The sequence below is a fragment of the Canis lupus genome, chromosome 12, assembly GCF_048164855.1.
Source record: "Canis lupus baileyi chromosome 12, mCanLup2.hap1, whole genome shotgun sequence".
Lineage (NCBI taxonomy): Eukaryota > Metazoa > Chordata > Mammalia > Carnivora > Canidae > Canis > Canis lupus.
The window spans coordinates 24,055,861-24,069,563 of record NC_132849.1 but is presented as its reverse complement, the minus strand read 5'-3'; the positions used below and the strand labels follow the sequence as shown (position 1 = coordinate 24,069,563).

At 37.8% G+C, this 13,703-nt stretch overlaps 1 long non-coding RNA gene across 1 annotated transcript; it reads right to left on the bottom strand.

Annotated features, from left to right (window-relative positions):
- Positions 1-750: 750 nt before the first annotated feature.
- Positions 751-12,247, bottom strand: LOC140600670 (uncharacterized). The gene is made up of 3 exons (XR_012003843.1): positions 12,135-12,247; positions 11,963-12,046; positions 751-1,124 (listed from the first exon to the last, which is right to left on the bottom strand). It is a non-coding gene; the product is annotated as an uncharacterized lncRNA (long non-coding RNA).
- Positions 12,248-13,703: the final 1,456 nt, after the last annotated feature.

Here is a 13,703-nt window from a genome sequence, read left to right as displayed (position 1 = left end):
GAGTGGAATAATGGGCATACTCAGGATACAGAAAAATCATGCATCCTGAAACAGCAAGGAATCCCATTCAAGGCAGTCAGCTAAGGCAGTCAGGTGCTTAGTGATGTCCTAGGACAGGCAGGTAAGATGCCTATCATGGGCCAAAATGAGAGAAAACTTTCTGGGAGCAAATCACTGGGTTCTTATCTCCCAGTGAGTCCCAGTTCTCTTTCTGTGTCAGGGTCACCTCCCATATTCCAGATATATTCCTTGCCTCCCCAACCTGAATATTTGTCTGCTACTTGTCCTATTCCCTTAGCAATCCTGTTCTTTGATAATTCTAATTACATAAATTAATTTACTAAGTGACATTAGCAGTTGATAACAGCTTAATGTCTCTTTCCTTCTAGAGGGTATTTGTAATATACACACACAAACACACACACATATGCCATTTATATATGAAGGATTACAATGCCTTCAACACAGGGCAGAGCAGGCAGGCAGGAAGTAAAATCCTTCAGGAAGAAGAGTTTGCTTTTCTCATTGAAGGCTTGCATGGTATTGATTGGTACTGAGGGGTGCTTGTCTCGTCCCAGTGATTGAGCAGTGACTGGAAAGAAATGGGGGTGATAAAGGAGGGAAAGGATGCCACTGGGAAATGCAGTAGACATGGCTTTAACTTTTCTGGCCAAGTAGAGTTTCTGCAGGTTTATTGATTTTCTTTTTGAAATACAATTTGAAAGGCTTCTCTCAAGTTCGTGAGTGAGAACATTTTTAAGCAAGGCTGTGGCAAAGACATGTTTATGGTTGACACTGTGTCATTTCCCAGTTTATGGTACCTGTTTGGGGAATATGTTTATATCCTTCTTAGTGCTGGCATTTACCAAGCAAAGACGCCACTTGGAAAGGGTGATTTATTTTTTTTTGCACCATTATGTTTTGAAAGACTTTCAAGTTACAAGAAGTCTTTGGAATTAAAGCCCATGATTTTAAGATTAATAACAGTAATTACAGGGCTCTGTTATAGCAGAAAAAGCTGTAGTTTGCCTGTGAGATTGAATATGAAAGGTTCCTGGTCCAAGGGAATAATAAAAGTTTGTTCTTTCCACAAGGACAGCCAGTAACAGGAAGATACTGTTCCCCTGGGAAAAAAAAAAAAAAAACACATAGCAGTGGTGAGGGTTAATTTTTTTCTTTCGTATCTATGGTGATTCTCTGTAACCTGCCCCTGAAGACCAATTCAGGTCATAATCACTTTTATTTTATCTTTTTTTCTATGATGCCAACACTCACTTGGGAAATTAGGATTGTTTTGACCCTCTCTCCCCAGCCACATACTTCAAAGTTTGCTTGATTTAAACTTTTCCCTCCAGTAGCTGCAGGTGACAGACCTGCACTGGTTAGGCAGGAGCTGCAGGGACATACGTTTCTCTCAATAAGTGGTCAAAATTGTACAGAGACTAGAGAGTCTGTCCATACTTTGTAGGAACAAGAGCTGTCCCCCCAAAACCCCTTAGAGCATTTATAATGATGGAAAATGGCAAAGTTAAAAGCAACTCTGAGGTTTTCTCCTATGAACAACTTTTTAGGGGACCCTTTTGGAAGTGGAGAGGGGACAAGTTAAGATAAAACGAGTGAGACTGGAAAAAAAGCTACCTGGAAGTGACCTAGAATGGAGGCAAAAACATAGGGAAAGATAGGGAAAGAGGTAAAGAATGACCTGGAAAATTAAAGTGGGAGAAAGAAGTGGTGAGAATAGAGAAGACTAAATTGGCAGGAAGGAGGGGGAAAGACTAGCAGTGATGATTGACAGGAAGTAGAATAACAAAGAGAGAATACAAAAAACAAGATAGAAAAAAAGGGCCCTGTAAAGCATTCTTGTGTCTATTCCATCTTCCTCTTTACTCAAAAGTGAGACTTGAAATATCAGCTCAAATGTAGAATCTCAAGGTTGAGTCATCCATGCTCTCTTTTTAAAAATTGAAATATAATTACATAGAGTGTTATATTAGTTTCAAGTGTACAACATAATGATTCAACATTCTATACATTACTTAGTGCTCATCAAGATAAGGGTATTCTTGATCCCTTTTATTTATTTTACCTCTCTCACACTCACTTCCCCTCCAGCAACCACCAGTTTGTTCTCTGTATTTAAGAGTCTGGTTTTCATTTGTCTCATTTTTTGTTTTGTTTCTTAAATTCCATATAAGTGAAATCATATGATATTTGTCTTTCTCTGATTGACTTATTTCATTTAGCATTATACACTGTAGGTGCATCACAGATTAAAGACCTCTATATGAGACTTGAAACCATAAAACTTCTAGAAGAAAATGGAGGCGGTAATTTCTTTGACATCAGCTGTAGAAACATTTTTCTAGATATGTCTTCTCAGGCAAGGGAAACGAAAGCAAAATTCAACTGTTGAAAGGACACCAAAATGCAAAACTTTTGCATAGCAAAGGAAAACATCAAGAAAACAAAAAGATAACCAACTGAATGAGAGAAGATATTTGAAAATGATGTATCCAATAAAAGGTTAATATACAAATATAAAGAACTTATACAACTCGATACCAAAAAGACCATACACTTACTAAGCAAAGATACAGTTAGAAATATGGAAACAGGAAGGCTGTGTTTGAGAGCATTCCTCAGGATACCCAAGAAAAATTATAATGTCAAGTTTTAAGTAGGACAGGGCATGAGGAGGCCCAGGTTTGGAAGGTCATGAAGAAGATTCAGTTCCTGGGGAGTACATTACTTTGTTACCTCCTCAGTAGACTCTAAAGTATTCCCTGGGTGCTTCTGAGTAAACACCATCTGGTGAATTTCCGCATCTCTCTACTCCTGCCCTCATCCTTGTCTCCAACTACCAATTCTGTCTTCAATGTCATTCCCTCCCACTTCTGTCTTCATCATCTGTGGCAGATGGAATTATGGTTCCCAAATCCTCACTCCCTCCTTGTTTCCAAACTTGCCATGTGATTTTTCAGTTACTCCCACCAGAGGCAAAGTGTGTATTTTTTGACTCTCTGACTTTGGGTTTGGCTGTGTAACTTGGACCAGTGAGATTTTGGCAGATATGATGCAAAAACAATGGCATGAGCAGGAAATAAATGCTTTAAATAAAAAGTTCTCACACTTTGGGCCTAATATGCAGCCATCCTAAGAACTCTAGGGCTGGGCACTGGACAATTAGGGACAGCTCCATTATCCAGAGTTCATCAGATTATTCAAATTAGACAATGCACAGGAAGCCCGAGGAACTTAGCTAACCACATTCATTTGGCCATACAAATTGTACTCCAACTTGCCATTACCCCATCCCTGGGTGCAAACCCCTGTGGCCCTGCCTGATGGTCTTTTGTCATTTGAGTTGTGAGAAGTGAAGAGTTCTTTTTTTTTAAGATTTTATTTATTTATTCATGAGAGACACACAGAGAGAGGCAGAGACATAGGCAGAGGGAGAAGCAGGCTCCCTGTGAGGAGCCCAATGCAGGACTTGATCCCAGGACCCCAGGACCAAAATCTGAGCCTAAGGCAGATGCTCAACCAATGAGCCACCCAGGCATCCCTGTAAGAGTTCTGATTTTTATCTATCCAAGTGTTAGTGTGTTGGGTCCAATACTATCAAAATAAGCTTTAAATTTTATAAAATGGTTGTTGCTGTCAAGGTATACCTGATATGGTAACTAACATTTAAACAGGTGAAGAGAAATAAACAAGAAATAAATATTTTGTTTCTTAGCCATTAGCTTGCCTATTGAGCAAAACTTTCACTTCAAACAATATCATATTTTATGGGTTAGCCTATCAACTGGTCACTTTTGGGCCAAGTGCTATCCTCTAAACTATTCTGTTGTAGACAGAGGTAGAAAACATGGGTGTTTGTGTTGAAGGAATAGCCTAGGACCAGGATAATTGGCTTGTATAATGAAACCACTCTATCTTTTATTCTCCTCAAACCTCAAACAGCTTTCTTGTTATAGGTGGTATGAATTCTGAGGTGTTGATATAAATTATAGTAAATCAACTATGATGAAGTATAGAACATTTTATTAATATCGGGAGAGGTATTGACAAGAAAACTTAATTTTCTTCAATCAAAAGCATAAAGCAATCATTTCCTTTCCATTCCTGTAACTCCTATCCATTCTGGAGAGAGCAGGTCTATAAAGTTGGAAAATTATTCTGTATTACTTCAATTGTTCTGTTATTAGCTCTAGCACTTTTGACCACTATTCTGGGATTCAATTTCCAAATATGAGAACTGGTATTATAAATGGACATAAAAAGTTTTTGTAAAAGCAAATGATACATAATTGATATCTGTAATGTTGGGCTAATAGGCTACTCATAAGATTTCAAATAAATACTGTCAAGAGTTTCACCAACTAATTTCTAACAAGAAATCTGTACTTAACTGAAAAGCCCATCTTGTAACAGATGCCATGAAGCTGCCTAAAGTGCTTACCATTTATCCAGGAATGTCTGACACTAATATAGTGGGCAAATTTCTTTATCCACATGATTTCACATGATTCTGCATGACTTGGAATCTAGTCTCTGGGGAAAGTATGAGATAAAAAATACATTTAGGAAGAGGTTGGACTGAATAACTCTGTAGAAGCTTTGAATTCACTTAATCATTGTTTGAAGGCCCAGAATTCCATCATTTGCATATGTGAAGGCATCAATCTTACATTTTATTAGGTAGTCAGGTCTTCTGTATGTTCTGTACTCACAAAAAGAAGGAATAATTACATATTTCAAGGGAATGGTTTGGCAGAAAGGTGTATGAGATATGAACTCAGATATCCTATGGTTGGATTCTGGTCAGTTTTAATACCTTAAAGAATTCACTTAATTTCTGTGACTCTAATTGTCTCATCTTTAAATTAGGATAATAATCCCTATGTCATAGAATTGTTGAGGCTACTGAGGGGTTACGATTCATGTAGAACATGTAGTGCATCTTTTGGCACATAGCAGGTACTCAAATATTATATCCAAAAGGGTGATAAATAAGAAAAAATTCAATGAGAATGAAAAGACAAGAAGAAAACAGCAAAGGAAGATAACATCGAAAAGAGAAAGATTAGTTTTCTTCCATAAACAATTTTATAACAAGAAACAAAGGAAGTATCATATCTCTCTAAGAACCCAACAAGGATGAAAAACTCTTCTGTAGCCTATTAATTCACCAATTCACTTGATTATTCAACTATTTTTGATACCAACCAAGTACTTGGCAGTGTGGAAGTGACTGTGGCAGTAGCAAAGATATATGAGATGCACACAGGGCCATTAAGAACATCCTATTCCAGTAAGAGAGATGAGATATTGTTATAAATAACTATTAGTCAACATATCCCAAAGAACCTGCCATAAGAAATCTAAACTTATGAAACCCAGAGTTCTATGGTCAAATTAGTTTAGAAAAAATACATGGCATATTTCTCATCTACCCTTGAAAATTCACAAATCGAAACTTATCTGAGTACTCTGAGGCTTCTGTGTAACTAGTATCCATATTATGCATAGGAAATGAATGTTTATTGCTTTATGTATCTTCCTCCCCGAATGTACCCCTAGAAACAACTAGTGAGAATATTGTTGTATGGATCAAATTTTGTAAAATATTTCTTTTTCATAAAAGATTTATTTATTTATTTGAGAGAGAGAGTGTGTGTGTGAGTGAGTGGAGGAAGGGGCAGAGGAAGAGGGAGAGGGAGAGAATCTTCAAGCAGACTTGCTGCTGAGCACACAGCTGAGGCAGGCCTTGATCCCAGACCCTGAAATCATGACCTGAATCAAAATCAAGAGCTGGCTGCTCAACTGACTGAGCCACCCAGGCATCCCTAAAAGTAAAGTTATAATAAGCAACACAGGAAAGAGGTCAATAATGTGTAGTTTTCTATTGACAGGATGCAGATGGGGGAAAAGTGCTTCTCTGTGTGAGAAGGAACCAAAGGATTATGGAAAGCACCACATGAGAGTGAGATCTGAAGTGTGGCTAAGAACAGCAGAAGTAGAAATTGGCCTTAGGAGCACAGTCGGTTGAGCATGGTACTCTTGGTTTCAGCTCAGGTGCTGATCTCAGGATCATGGGAACAGCCCTATGTCAGGCTCCACACTCAGTGCAAAGTCTTCTTGGGATTCTCTCTCCCTCTCCCCACCCTTCCTGTTGCACTCTCTCTTTCTGTCTAAAAGAAATAGATAAATTTAAAAAAAAGTAGAAATTGGCTGGAGAAGTGTCTGAATTAAAAGGATATATGAGGTTTAGAAGGTCTGTGGGGCCCAAAATATCGATCTATTGTATATGAGAAAATAGTTGTATTTATTTTGTGTGTGTGGCTCTCCAGCAGTAGCAAGGAGACAGATTTTATAATAAAAAGGAAACTCTAAGAAACAGAACAGAGTGTAAACAGAGTAGGTAGTAGATTTCTTGACCCTAGAAGTGTTTCAGTGGAGACTAAACAATGAGATAAACACAGAAGTAATTGTGTGCCAAGTCACTGGTGGGATGAACAGACCCTAGAGGATAGTCAACTTGAAGTCAGTCTTTAAACCCATGAGTTAAAAGTCTATTGCTATCAGCTCTAAAGAGCTGTTGAAAATTTTGAACAGAAAGTCTCATGACCTGGACTGTGTTTGGGAAGATTAATTTTGCAATTCTGTGTAGGGTATACTAGAAAAAGCCAGTAAAGTAGCAAAGAGGCCCCTATAAAGAATCATGCACAAGCACCAGGATCATCCCCTTTTCCACCAACAGAGATGACTTCAAATTCCTCCTCCTGCCTTCCTATGGAAGAAGGGGCCTGATTTATAGAACTGGGAAGAAGGATGGACTTAAGTTCATTTGCCTGGTCTTGTGCGGAATTCAATCTGAAATTTACTATGTGGCTGAGTAATAAAGAGATGGGTTTTAATTTATGCTTTGTAACAGATATAACTTTTACTCACAAAATATTGACATAGTAAAAATTGTTGATAAAATTCTGTCAAGACACTTGAAGGACATTCTTCATTTTGTATAATATTTTGTAATAAAACCACTTATGCAAATATAGTACATTTTGGGAAAGTGAAAATGTTAGTTGCATGAAGTATATCTCAATTTCTACGAGATTTCATTTCCCTTTAAAAAAATCTTGACAATTATATATTCCTTCATAATAATAATTATTGAGTGCTTACTAAGTATTAGGCGTTATGCATGGTATTTTTTATTACATTCAAACATTAAGGTAATAGCAATACTAAAACTTTAAAGTTCGCATGAAGCTATGCTAATATTTGGATGGTATTGCAGTAAAGCACCCCTGACAATTGCAAAACAACTGCAGAATGAGACTCAGAACACCATATTATTAATAGGCATAAAAGGATACAGAACCAATTTTGGACTCTTTAATAACAATAGGATTAGGCTACTTCTCAGGCTCAGAGGGTGGGGTGGGAAGTGGTTTCTTTTCCCTTTTCTAGTGCTTTCCTAGCCTTGTATAGACATAACTAGCAAGAAGCAGTATTGCTTTACAAATCTATCCTGAAACAATATATGTTAACAGCCAGAGTTAACAGAGGTAAACAAATGTCTACCAACCAAAGAGTGCTAGGGCAGTAAACATAGGTTTCTTTATATAGTTATTAGTTTAAAAAATTTCCAGAAAAGCTCTCCCAGCTCCAGCTTCTCAAAGCACAGACCCTCTGAGCTCTTAGTTGGAGGAGGTGGGCTTTCCTATTTCCCTTCAAACCATATTAAATACAGGGGCAGTTATACATCTAACCTAATGGCTATTAACTTTCAAATATAGAGAATAAAAGTAATTATTTGTGATATTTCCTACTTGATAACCCCTATTCACCACTAACTATATGTCAGAAATTGCAGTTGGGTGTAGAACCTACAGAAATCAGGAAAATCATAGTTTCATGTCTCCAAGGAATAGTCAGACAAGGAAAACCATCATGTAATTAAGGTTTAGGGGAATCTGTGGAGTCATCGAGTCAAACATTTCATTTTACAGATCTAAATACCCAAGTGCAAAGAAGGCCACTTATTTATCAAAATCACAGGTGATGTTAGTGATACAACTGCAACTAAAAACCTAGTTAACCAGTGCCTGAGCCAATGTTCTTTGAACTCTAAATCTCAGGGTGCAAACTAATTTACTTCTTTTATCCTTAGCCTTTCTTTTTATTTCTTTGAGAGTCACTGGCCTTTCTACCTCACACTGATCTGATTCTCCTCTACCATCATGATTTCACTGCCAAGTCCCCGATCAGTTTCATGAGGCTTCTTTTCTCCTTCCCTCCTGAGCTCTTAGAGTTGCCTGAGAATCACTGTATCATCATCATCTCTAGCTGATTAGGTTCACTTGTGCCAAGCTGTCATTGTTCCTGAGCTGATTGCAGATAATGCTGCTTCACCTCTTTGTACAAGTGAGAAGAATGTACATTAAATAATAATTAGGTACTTCACATTTGTCTCTGTTAGCTATGTTGTCTTTGGCACGTCCCAGTCCTCTGTGGCTACAAACAAATAATTTCCACTTCTATTACTGCTTTTTTGGATATTGGTCCAGCATTAAAAAAGAAACACCACTGTACACAGTTCCATTTCTGATAGAGCTCTCTGTCCTGGAATTAATGTAAATTTCTTTTTGTCCGTGGGCCTGTCTGCATGTATACTCTTTACCTTTCCCATGATCATGTGTTCTTTCTTTCAGTTTAGATGAGCCTCTGGTTCAATATTGTTCAATAGTCAAGAATCTAATAGAGGCAGGGCACCTGGGTGGCTCAGTTGGTTAAATATCTGACTCCTGTTTTTGGCTCAGGTCATGGTCTTTTGTATCATGAAATCAAGCCCAGGGTCAGGCTCCATTAGCAGTGGAAAATTTAATTGAAGATTTTGTCCCTCTGCCCCTCTTCCAACTCACTCAAATAAATAATATTTTAAACAAAGGAAAAAAGGAATATAATAGAGACTATGCCAAGATTTAAACTTCTTTCAGTATATTTTAAAATTATAGTTTTTTCTTTAAACTCTTTTTAAAAAAAATTAAAAAAATAGACTCACTTTCATTAAGTCTCACTTTATCAGATTGCAAAAACAAGACGATTACTTAATTTCTTTCTTTTGGTCTTCATTCAACATAGGCCATTACCAGGAACTCTAATATTTTGAATGGACACAGATAAAAGACATATTCCCTGCATTGAGTCATGGTGGGAAAGCCAGGCAAGTAAGTCAATGATAATTCTACAATGTGATACATAGTGTGATGAAATTAAAGACAGAGTGTTATGTGAAAAGAGAGGGATAAACAGATCCTTCAAACCTTCTTGGGGTGGAGAATCAAAGCTTTCACAAAGTAGTAGAATCTTAAACTGATTGTTGAGTGTTGAAGGAAGAGAGCAATTGACAGAAAGGGAATGTTGTGACATTTTGCAGCTGAGGAAATTGAAGAGTAAATAAAATATTGTTATTCTCAAAAGCTTAGGATCAAGATTCTAAGAGATAGTTTGTATAGATAACACAACCCACTGGGAGAAAGTTGGATATATTCTGTGGAGTTTTTAAGCATCCAAATTCCACCTGGGATTTCAGCATACCAAATCTACCTCTTCTCTTTTAAGATCATTGTAAGGATAAAATTTTGCAATATTTTAAGCATTTTATTTCATAAAAAACTTAAAAGAGGTTAGGGAAGTTAATACAATATTTTGAACAGGCTTTTATTCTACAGGTAAGAGGAAATCACTGAATCAAATAATTTGTATTGAGGAAAGGTAAATTTATGGAAGCTATTTTTTCAGAGACATTATGACACAATTTTGTATCAGAAAGAATTTGGAGAAAGTAATAACAGTTTGTAGGCAAGTTGAACCAAGACCAACATTATTTCAACAAGATTAAAAGTCAAAGCCTAAATCAGAGAGGCAATTTAAATAACAGACCAGGGTGGCCAATTGAATAAAGATCATTCTGAATTATCAAAAATGAGTAAATTCAGAAAATTTTGGTGTTCTTCCTTAGTGCTCAGTACTTTTTTGTTTGTGAATTGAAACTTCTAGGTATGACATGAACATGAACACAAGTTTCAAAATATACACACCCAGTGGCTTCACCTACCAAATTGAAAAAACAAATTTCTAAATGGAGAAGAGGTGTCCTGAAATTGTGTTAAGAATTAGATTAAGGAAAGATGCTTTTCACACACAACATATTTTTGAAGCATTTCCTATATTAAATACAATGTTAATGGGACACTATTGAAAGAAGATTTCAAGAGCTGACATTGACATAAACATAGGATTACCAGGAATTTGTTAAAGGAAAGGGTCCCATTTGGCACACTCTTCAAAATCAGAGGATAAGAACTGAAGACACAGGCAGGGAAGTATAAGCGTAGATCCTACTACTTGAACATGTCTATGTGGCAACAGCTTAGCAACATTAGTGAGTAACAGTGCTGGAAGAACTGAGGTTTCCTGGGGTGAGTGAAAGAAGTAGAGACCAGTCAACGTACCTGAAAATAGTAACTGGACAGCTGGGCAGCACAATGGGAATCTCTTGGCATTGCCAAAATATGTGTCTGGCATACAGCAGAGCTCAAATCCAAAGTTGGATACAGATATTTGGCCTTTAGTGAAGTTTTAAACTCAAAGACAGAGAAGGAACTGTAGTAGAAAGTGTTATTCCTGGCATTACCAAGGACCTGGCTCACTCCTAACTTCCCTTAGGTTACTGGATCACTGAATTGCTTATTTAAATTTCTGTCAACCAGCCCACCTCTTTGAGGTGTGAGAAGAGCATTTTTATAGCAATCAAATGGAAAGGGAGGACATCCCAGGAGAATTTAGCCATCTTATTTGCTCAGGAAAGGTTTACACAATTAAAGATCATTTGGGGAAGTGAGACAGAGTGGGAGAGCAAGAGGAAAGTGAAAGGAGCGTATGGGAAGGAAAAGAATTTTTATTCAAAGAGCAGGATGTTGACTCTAATAAATGCAGGAAAATCTCTAAAAAATGAAGTACTCTCAGAACTATCTTGTACATGTATTCAATATGATTGAAATATTTGGAGTATATAAGAAATAAAGATGAGATAGCATAAAGTCAAGATCCTGCTTGCAATTTATTGTAATCCATCACAAAACAGTTTAAACTAAATAGAAAATTTATTGGCTAGCCTTACTTTTAAGGCAAGAGAAGACTAACTGCTGTCACAGATGGGTCTAGATGCTCAAATAATGCCTTAAGGATAGAGAGCTTCTCATCTCTCCTTCTCTAGGCTTTGTCTTACAATTTTCATTTTTATGCAGTCTCAAATGATGCTCCTCAGCAACCACAGTTTAAAGGCAATTTCCCTAATGAACCCAGTAAAAAACAAACCTTGACTGGTGTCCTATATTTTCATTCAGGTCACATACTCAGAATATACACAGAAAGAACAGTCAAGTCTCTGTCACACACAGCTTTTGGTAAGGGAACAGGAGGTACTCATCCACTACCCGGGAAATGAAAGTGAGGTCATGGTCATTATGCAGGAAAATCAAGACACTGTTATTAGAAGAAGGTAGAAAGCCTACTAGACAGAAGACAGTAAGTTTCCGCTACATTCCATGCCTTGGTAACACAAAGATTACAAGTCCATGTTTCCTGAAGACACATTTAAAAACAACACCTTTGGGGTGCCTGGGTAGTTCAGTTGGATAAGCGTCTACCTTTGGCTCAGGTCTTGATCTCAGGGTCTTGGAATCAAGCCCCAAGTTGGGCTCCCTGCTAAGCAGGGAGTCGGCTTCTCCTTCTCTCCTTCTCCCTCTGCCTCTGCCCACCCCCCACCAATTGCTTTCTCTCCTGCTCTGCTCTCTCTCTCTCTCAAATAAATAAATAAATAAAATCTTAAAAGAAAATAACACATTTAACATGACATAATTACTTCACATACCACTAAAAGTCTACTCACCTTATTTTTTCAACGAGACTATATCAATTTCTGTGCTCCAAGTCCAAGACCTTTAAGTGGTACACATTGTTCATTTTCCTTTGTCTAGACCAGAAGGGAAATAAAAGCAATCATGATTAAAAAGGGGGAAAAAATAGAAAAAGGGTGAAGAGTTTAACAATCTATAACATACACCATATCCTTAGAGAGCTATAAACAAGGAGAGTCCCTGTTTTGGTGGAGAGGCAGAGTCCACTGTGAGAATCTTAGTAGGCCTTCAGTGAGGATATCTAATGTCTATTATTCTCCACAGTCACATCTGAGATGGGCCAATGGGGAGACTTACCCTTAAACAGAATGAAATATTTCTATCACAACACTTTTTGTTGGTGTCAGTTTGGCACCTTGGGGAATGAGAAATCAATAGCCTCTTTGAGCCAAGTTTGGACTTCTCTCAAAATGCAATTATCTTGAATGCCAGAGATTTTGTAGTGATGATTAAGACTGCCATCTGGCTTCTATTATCATGGAAATCTCTCATTCCCATTGTCATCAATGAGTCCATTTCTGTAACTGCATCTCCTGACATCAGCCCTGGCTTACAGAGGACCATCACTGCTGAGCTTCTCATTGATGCTGGTGTCCTAGCAGTGTAATCTTGCCACTTTAGCAAATGGAGTCTCTTTTGTTCTCTCACATTGGTGGGTTTTCTGGCCACATGTAGGGTTGTTAGTCTAGCACATCACTTTTCTGAGCCTCTTAATCTCTTCTTCCATCTTTGATCACAGTGGTCCTAGAATTACCCCTTCTCTGACAGTGGGTTTCCAAAAACAGTATTAACACTTTAGTCACCCACTCTCAGGGTTCTTATTAGGATGTTAAATTTATATCATAACACCATGTTCCCATGTCAACAGTCTCTCACTTAACCTACTTCATGTTCCACTTCTTCTGATCCATCACTCTCTGGACCCAGTCCCACGCATCCTCTCTTGGGTCTCATCAGTACTTACTAACTAGTTCCTATAGCTCATTCAGGAGGCAGTTTCCTCCTTTGCTAAAGGAAAGGAAGTAAGTAAGTATAAGCAAGTATAGAACTTCTCCAACTGGGTCTGGATGTTATCTAAGTTAAGTTTCCATCTGGAGGCCAGAGGGGAGGTGGGGTTTTATAATAAGGGGTGTACATGCTCTTTATCTTCATGTAAGAGGGATCTAGTCTTTGGCAGGAATAAATGAGACACTACAGAAGTGTTCTGGGGGTTCAGGTGAATCACATGGTTCTTGAGTGCATCAACCCAGATGTTTTCCCACCCGCTTGAGTCTTGGGGTTCTACTCCTAACCAGCCATAGTCCTGACTGTTGCATATCAGACTTGTCAGAGAGCATAGTTCAGTCTTCTCTGGTGCTCTCTTGCCCTTATAATTCAGCTCAAGGTCTCAGTTCTTTCTGCCCCCTGATTTCAGATTATGAAGTTCTTTATGTTCTGCCTAAAAATCCTTTTGACTTCCACATCTAGCATTAAATCTGTGAAAGATCCCCTCAGACTTTCATTGTCTTTCTCCACCACATCTAATGTACACTGCAACAGACTACTTTCTCTGAACACTCCAATCACTTTGGAAATTTTGACAATTTTTAACTAGCTATAGGATACTTGTAGTGGACTTACCACTGGATAGAGGGTTTCCTTGTCAACTGGACTGCTATAGAATTCGATTTTAGGGCCTTTTCTCAGACCAATCCTAACACCAACTGCAAGCAC